This window comes from Coturnix japonica, unplaced genomic scaffold (genome assembly GCF_054131305.1).
Source record: "Coturnix japonica strain WE unplaced genomic scaffold, WE-NBRP24 Scf063, whole genome shotgun sequence".
Taxonomy (NCBI): domain Eukaryota; kingdom Metazoa; phylum Chordata; class Aves; order Galliformes; family Phasianidae; genus Coturnix; species Coturnix japonica.
This window is the reverse complement of record NW_028188966.1, coordinates 1012360-1018880: the sequence shown is the minus strand read 5'-3', so window position 1 is coordinate 1018880 and position 6521 is coordinate 1012360. Positions and strand designations below refer to the sequence as shown.

The following is a 6521-nucleotide window of genomic DNA, read 5'->3' as shown; positions in this document are numbered from 1 at the left end:
AAATTAGAAAACTAAAGCCAATTTAATTAAAAATAAAATGGCAAAACTAAAGTCAATTTGATTAACAATGAAAAATAAAATGGCAAAACTAAAGCCAATTTGATTAACAATGACTGATTGAAAGCTAAAACCAATTTTGTTAAAAGAATTAATTGAAAAGCTATAACCAATTTGATTAAGATTAATTAACAACATATCAAAAACAAATTTAGTTGCAGTTAAATGATTACAAAACAAAACCCAATGTGGGTGAAGTTAATACATTACTAAGCTAAAACCAATTTGTTTAAGCGTGATGTCAAATCTAAAACCAATTTGGGTAAGGTTAACTGAACGCAAACCTTAAACCAAATGGGTTAACAGAACTTAACTCAAAAGCTAATTCCAATTAAATGGAGGTTAATTGACTAACATGTAGCTGATGTGCTGTTGTGATGGATCGTCAGCCCCCCAAAGCTTTATTGAACGCCTGCATGGCAGCATGGAGCGCTGCATCAAAGGGGAACATCCATCAGCCAGGGAATATAAGGGCCCTGAGGAAGAAAGAGAGATAGTTAGATCAATGGGCTGAAGCCAGTGGGACATGAAAATGTAAAATAGTGGGCAAGGCCCAAAAATCTGCTACAAAAAAAACACCAAAATGGAGCAAAAAGTGCAAAAGAAGAACACAGAGAATGCCAAAATGAACAGCAAGACCCAAAAGAGCAGCACAAACAACATCAAAACAGAACATAATACAACACAAAACTCTGCAGAGAACAGGAATAGGGACATAAAGGCACAACAAAATGATGCAGGAAACTGCAAAATGGAAGAAAGCACCCAAGAGAACATCAAAATATTGGGCAAGGGCCTACAAAAGGATGCAGGGAACACTGAAAAGGAGGGCAAAGCCCAAGAGAACAAGAAAAGGAATGGCAAAATGGACTGCAAAGCCCAAAAGAATGATGCAATGGATGCCTAAATGGATGGCAAAGTCCAAAAGAATGATGCAATGGATGCCTAAATGGACAGCAAAGTCCAAAAGAATGATGCAATGGATGCCTAAATGGACGGCAAAGTCCAAAAGAATGATGCAAGATACACCAAAATGGAGGGCAAAGCCGAAGAGAACAACGCAAGGAACGCCAAAATGGAGGGCAAGAAAAACACTGCAAGAAACAACTGAGCAACAGCAAAGAGAAAACACAAAGACAACACAGTAGGACAAGCACAGACAGCCCATAGGACACCACAGAGTGCAAAAAATGAAGTCAAAAACACTAACCTCGCATCTCAGTACGTAACAAGTAAAAACCAATTGCTATGTGCTGCCCTTACCTGCTGGGCTGAGAGTTACCATCACAAAGCTGGGTCCAAGCAATGCAGGTTTCTGTTCCTCGCTGCTCTCATCAGGAGCCGCACATCTCTGTGCTCTGCTGGAACCTGTTGGACAAAAGAAGGCAATGAAGGCACTGGGATAGAATTAATGCTATTAGCAATATAATTAATGCTATTATGGATATAATTAATGCTACTTTTAAGTCTAAATTTGCAGTAAGTTTAACAATTGTATCCCACAATATGACCATAATTAAAGTAACTTTCACATAAAGCACTCAGCATCACTTTTATGACTGCATTTATCATAACAGACGCCTTTAGTATTGGGTAAATATTAGGTAAATTTCAGTTCCATTAACAAATACAGCTTACAGACTTTACCACTACAACCCGCATTAAGCCGGGGGAGCAGATCAAGATTAACACAAACAAAACTTCCCAGCAAATCCCAAAGACAAGCAGAACAACCACAGAAAGACACTGCAACAGAAAAGCAAAGCAAGCAGCCAAGGGTAAGACAAGGACAAAAGCAATAAGGAAAGCCAAGGGAAAGCCAAAGCGAAAGCAACAGCAAACAGACCATTATAGGGAACACCAAGAACAAAGGCCAAAGGGAAAACAGCGTGGAGAGCCAAGAGAACAACAAAGGGAACAATGAAACAGAGGGCAAGGCCCAAAAGAATGATGCATGGAACTGCAAGATAGAGCAAGGCCATAAAGAACACTGCAGGGAACATCAAGATGGAGAGCAAGGCCCAAAAGGGCACATACAACATCAAGATGTGGGGCAAGGCCTAAAAGAACACTGCATGGAAGTGCAAAACAGAGGGCAAGGCCCAAAACAGCACTGCTGAAACATCAAGATGGAGGGCAAGGGCCAAAAAAGACCATGTAAAACATCAAGATGGATGGCAAGGCCAAAGAGAACATCACGCAGAACATCAAGATGAGGACAAGGCCCAAAAGAACACTGCAAGGAACATCAAGATGGAGGGCAAAGCTGAAGAGAAAACTGCAGCAAACACCAAGATGGATGGCTAGGCCCAAAAGGGCACTACAAGAAACATCAAGATGGGGGGCAAGGCCCAAAAGGGCATTAAAGGAACATCAAGATGGGAGGCAAGGCCCAAAAGGGCACTACAAGAAACATCAAGATGGGGGGCAAGGCCCAATAGAACATTGCAAAGATGATCAAGATGGAGGGCAAAACAGCAGAGGAAACTGCTTGGAACTCCAACATGGAATGAAAGGCTGAAGGGAATGAAGCACCAAAATGAACAACAAGGCCCATAGAATGAACAGAACATAAAGTGAGAACAAAGGAAACACTGCAGGAAATGCTGGAGAAACAGCAGAGAACAGAGGAAATGAGAATGCAGAAGGATGAGAGCAGATATTATCATTATAATAATGGAACATTACCTTCAATCTCAGAATGGAACAGGTAAAAAGCAATTGATATGTGCTGCCCTTACCTGCTGGGCTGAGAGTTACCATCAGCAAAGCTGGGTCTGGAGCATTCCAGGCAATGCAGGTTTCTGTTCCTCACTGCTCTCATCAGTAGGATAGAATCCATGCTATTAGGGATGGAATAAATACTATTAGAAATAGAAGTAATGCTATTTCTAAGGTTAAAGGTGCAGTTACTTTAAAATGGTATTTTGCACTATGATTAGAATGAAAGGTACTTAAAAACAAAGGGTTCAATTTACAGATACTCTACAGAAAACTGCAATTATCACTAAATTTCCCATTAAGGCCATAAAGTTCCTGCAATTATCCCATAAAGTTCCCTTAAGGTCAAGATTACCATGAATGCTGCCTCCCAGCAAACCCCATAGAGCCAAAGGCAGCAGAACAAGCACAGAAAGCCCCAACAAATGGAAAGCAAAGCAAACACCAACAGTAAGGCAAGGGCAACAGTAATAAAACAGCCAAGGGAAAGCAACAGCAAGGAGAGTGGTATGAAACACCAAGAACAGAGGGCAAAGGGAAGGCGGAGTAGGAGGCCAAATGGAAACAGCAAAAGAACACTGCATGGAACAACAAAAAGGAGGGCACGGCCCAAGAGAACATGGCAGGGAACATCAAGATGGAGAACAAGGCCCAAAAGGGCATTAAAGGAACATCAAGATGGAGAACAAGGCCCAAAAGGGCATTAAAGGAACATCAAGATGGAGAACAAGGCCCAAAAGGGCACATACAACATCAAGGTTTAGGGCAAGGCCTAAAAGAACACTGCATGGAACTGCAAAACAGAGGGCAAGGCCCAAAACAGCACTGCTGAAACATCAAGATGGAGGGCAAGGGCCAAAAAAATGATCACGTAAAGCATCAAGATGGAGGGCAAGGCCCAAGGGAACATCATGCAGAACATCAAGATTAGGACAAGGCCCAGAAGAACACTGCAAGGAACATCAAGATGGAGGGCAAGGCCCAAAAGGGCACAACAAGAAACATCAAGATGGGGGGCAAGGCCCAAAAGGGCACTACAAGAAACATCAAGATGGGGGGCAAGGCCCAACAGGGCACTACAAGAAACATCAAGATGGGGGGCAAGGCCCAAAAGGGCACTACAAGAAACATCAAGATGGGGGGCAAGGCCCAAAAGGGCACTACAAGAAACATCAAGATGGGGGGCAAGGCACAACAGGGCACTACAAGAAACATCAAGATGGGGGGCAAGGCCTAAAAGGGCACTACAAGAAACATCAAGATGGGGGGCAAGGCAGCAGAGGAAACTGCTTGGAACTCCAACATGGAATGAAAGGCTGAAGGGAATGAAGCACCAAAATGAACAACAAGGCCCATAGAATGAACAGAACATAAAGTGAGAACAAAGGAAACACTGCAGGAAATGCTGGAGAAACAGCAGAGAACAGAGGAAAAGAGAATGCAGAAGGATGAGAGCAGATATTATCATTATAATAATGGAACATTACCTTCAATTTCAGTATGGAACAGGTAAAAAGCAATTGTGTGTGCTGCCCTTACCTGCTGGGCTGAGAGTTACCATCAGCAAAGCTGGGTCCAGGCAATGCAGGTTTCTGTTCCTCACTGCTCTCATCAGGAGCCGCACGTCTCTGTGCTCTGCTGGAACCTGTTGGACACAACACAGCAATGAAGGCACTGCCCACATCTGCAGGGAGCTCATAGACACAGCACTCACCTTGGGTTTGGTAGGTAGGGATGTTGGAACCAACGGGGCCCCATGAGACCCCATTGGAACCAATAGGGCCCCACATAAGACCCCATTGGACCTTATAAGGTCAACAACCCAGTGCAAGACCAACCAAGGTCCTGAAATCAAACAGTCTATGAGTCCAGATGAGATGCATTGCAGACTGAGAAGTGGTGACAATGGGGTGCAGTCCGGTGAGCAGAAACACGGCCAACATGGCACTCCTTTGTAGGAAGGTAGAAGGGATGAGCCCAGGAACCGCTGAGCCGTCGGTCCCACTGCTGTGCTGGGAATGACCACAAAGCAGATCCTCATAGAAGGACCCAGGGCTCATGGAAGGCAGGAGGTGATGATGGAGATCCTCATAGAAGGACCCAGAGCTCATGGAAGGCAGGAGGTGATGATGGAGATCCTCATAGAAGGACCCAGGGCTCATGGAAGGCAGGAGGTGATGATGGAGATCCTCATAGAAGGACACAGGGCTCATGGAAGCAGGAGGTGATGATGGAGATCCTCATAGAAGGACCCAGGGCTCATGGAGGCAGGAGGTGATGATGGAGATCCTCATAGAAGGACCCAGGGCTCATGGAAGGCAGGAGGTGATGATGGAGATCTCATAGAAGGACTCAGGGCTCATGGAAGGCAGGAGGTGACGATGGAGAACCAACACAGCCTCACCAAGGGCAAATGCTCCTTGACTGACCTCATAGACTTCTATGATGGCACTGATACATCAGCAGACGAAGGAAGAGCTGCTGATATCATCTACTTAGACTTCACCAAGGCCTCTGATGCAGGACCCCACACCATCCTCATGTCCAAGTGATGAAGACACCAAGTGGGCGGGAAGATGATGAGATGGATGAAGAACTGGCTGTAGAACCGAGTCCAGAGAGCAGCAGCCAATGGCTCCATGTCCAGGTGGAGATAGTGATGAACAACGCCCCATAGGAGCCAGCACTGGGGCTGACACTCTGCAATATATGAGCATAGAATCAAATGATGATCAGCACTGAGAACAAGAATGACCATCTCCATTCAACCCCCTGCTATGGGGACAGTCACCAACCACCACACCAAGGTCCCACAGCCTCAAACACCTCTAGGGATGGAGCATCCCAAAGTGACCCATAACACCCCCAAACCCTGCAATAAAGAAGGGATCGCTCACCCCATTGTGAAGGCTGAGCCCTCCATCCAAAGGAAGGAGGCTTTAGATACAGCTCCTTCTCATACCCATCCATAAGTAGATATAGCTCCTTCTCACCCCCATCCATAAGTGCTGTTAGGAGCAATCAAAAGGAGAAGATATCAGTCCAGTAATAAAGAAGAAATTCCTTACCCCATTGCAAAGCCAAAGACTCACCATTGACCCCAAAGGAAAGGATCTCCAAGCAGAGTCCCATCCCATATGGCATCCAGACCTCAAAAGCAGCAGGAAGGAGAATCCTCTCCCTCAATGCTCCCATAGGAGCACCGAGCTGGAACTGATGCTGCCCCCTGCCCTTCCCAGCCCTTAAATACCAGTCAAGGAGGGGAGGAGCCAGGCTCCAACCAATCACAGTCCACCCCTCAACGGCCCCCACCTGTGCCCATGGGGTGGGCCCCTCCCCTCAGCAGGTGCCCAATCAGGATGTTACATAACATCCCCATTCAAGAACAAAGACAAAAACAAAACAGTAACAGGTGAGTAATTATATTTATTTGTTCTTATAGGGGAGGGTTGTGGATAGAGGAGAAACAACAGCACAGTATATGGACACGGGGGTGCAGATCTCACTCTTGCAATGGGGTGACACTGTGGGCACTGCTCTAGGGTAGATGCTGGGGAGACATTGGAACGATGGGGGGTCATGGGGACGATGATAATTATTATATAATCAGGGTGATATAATAGAAATGCTTAGTCATGGTTGGAAGCCATGATGGGGCGGGGACACAGCAGTACAGCCCAAGTGCAGGCAATGCACCTGATTGGCTGCAGGGCTGGCTCCGCCCCCTCCTGGTGCTCATATAA

The 6521-nt window shown here is 45.6% G+C and overlaps 1 long non-coding RNA gene across 1 annotated transcript; it reads right to left on the bottom strand.

The window, feature by feature from the left end:
• Positions 1-424: 424 nt before the first annotated feature.
• Positions 425-5493, bottom strand: LOC146751709 (uncharacterized). The gene is made up of 4 exons (XR_014941254.1): positions 4318-5493; positions 2799-2900; positions 1321-1425; positions 425-533 (listed from the first exon to the last, which is right to left on the bottom strand). It is a non-coding gene; the product is annotated as an uncharacterized LOC146751709 (long non-coding RNA).
• Between the last annotated feature and the right edge of the window lie 1028 nt (positions 5494-6521).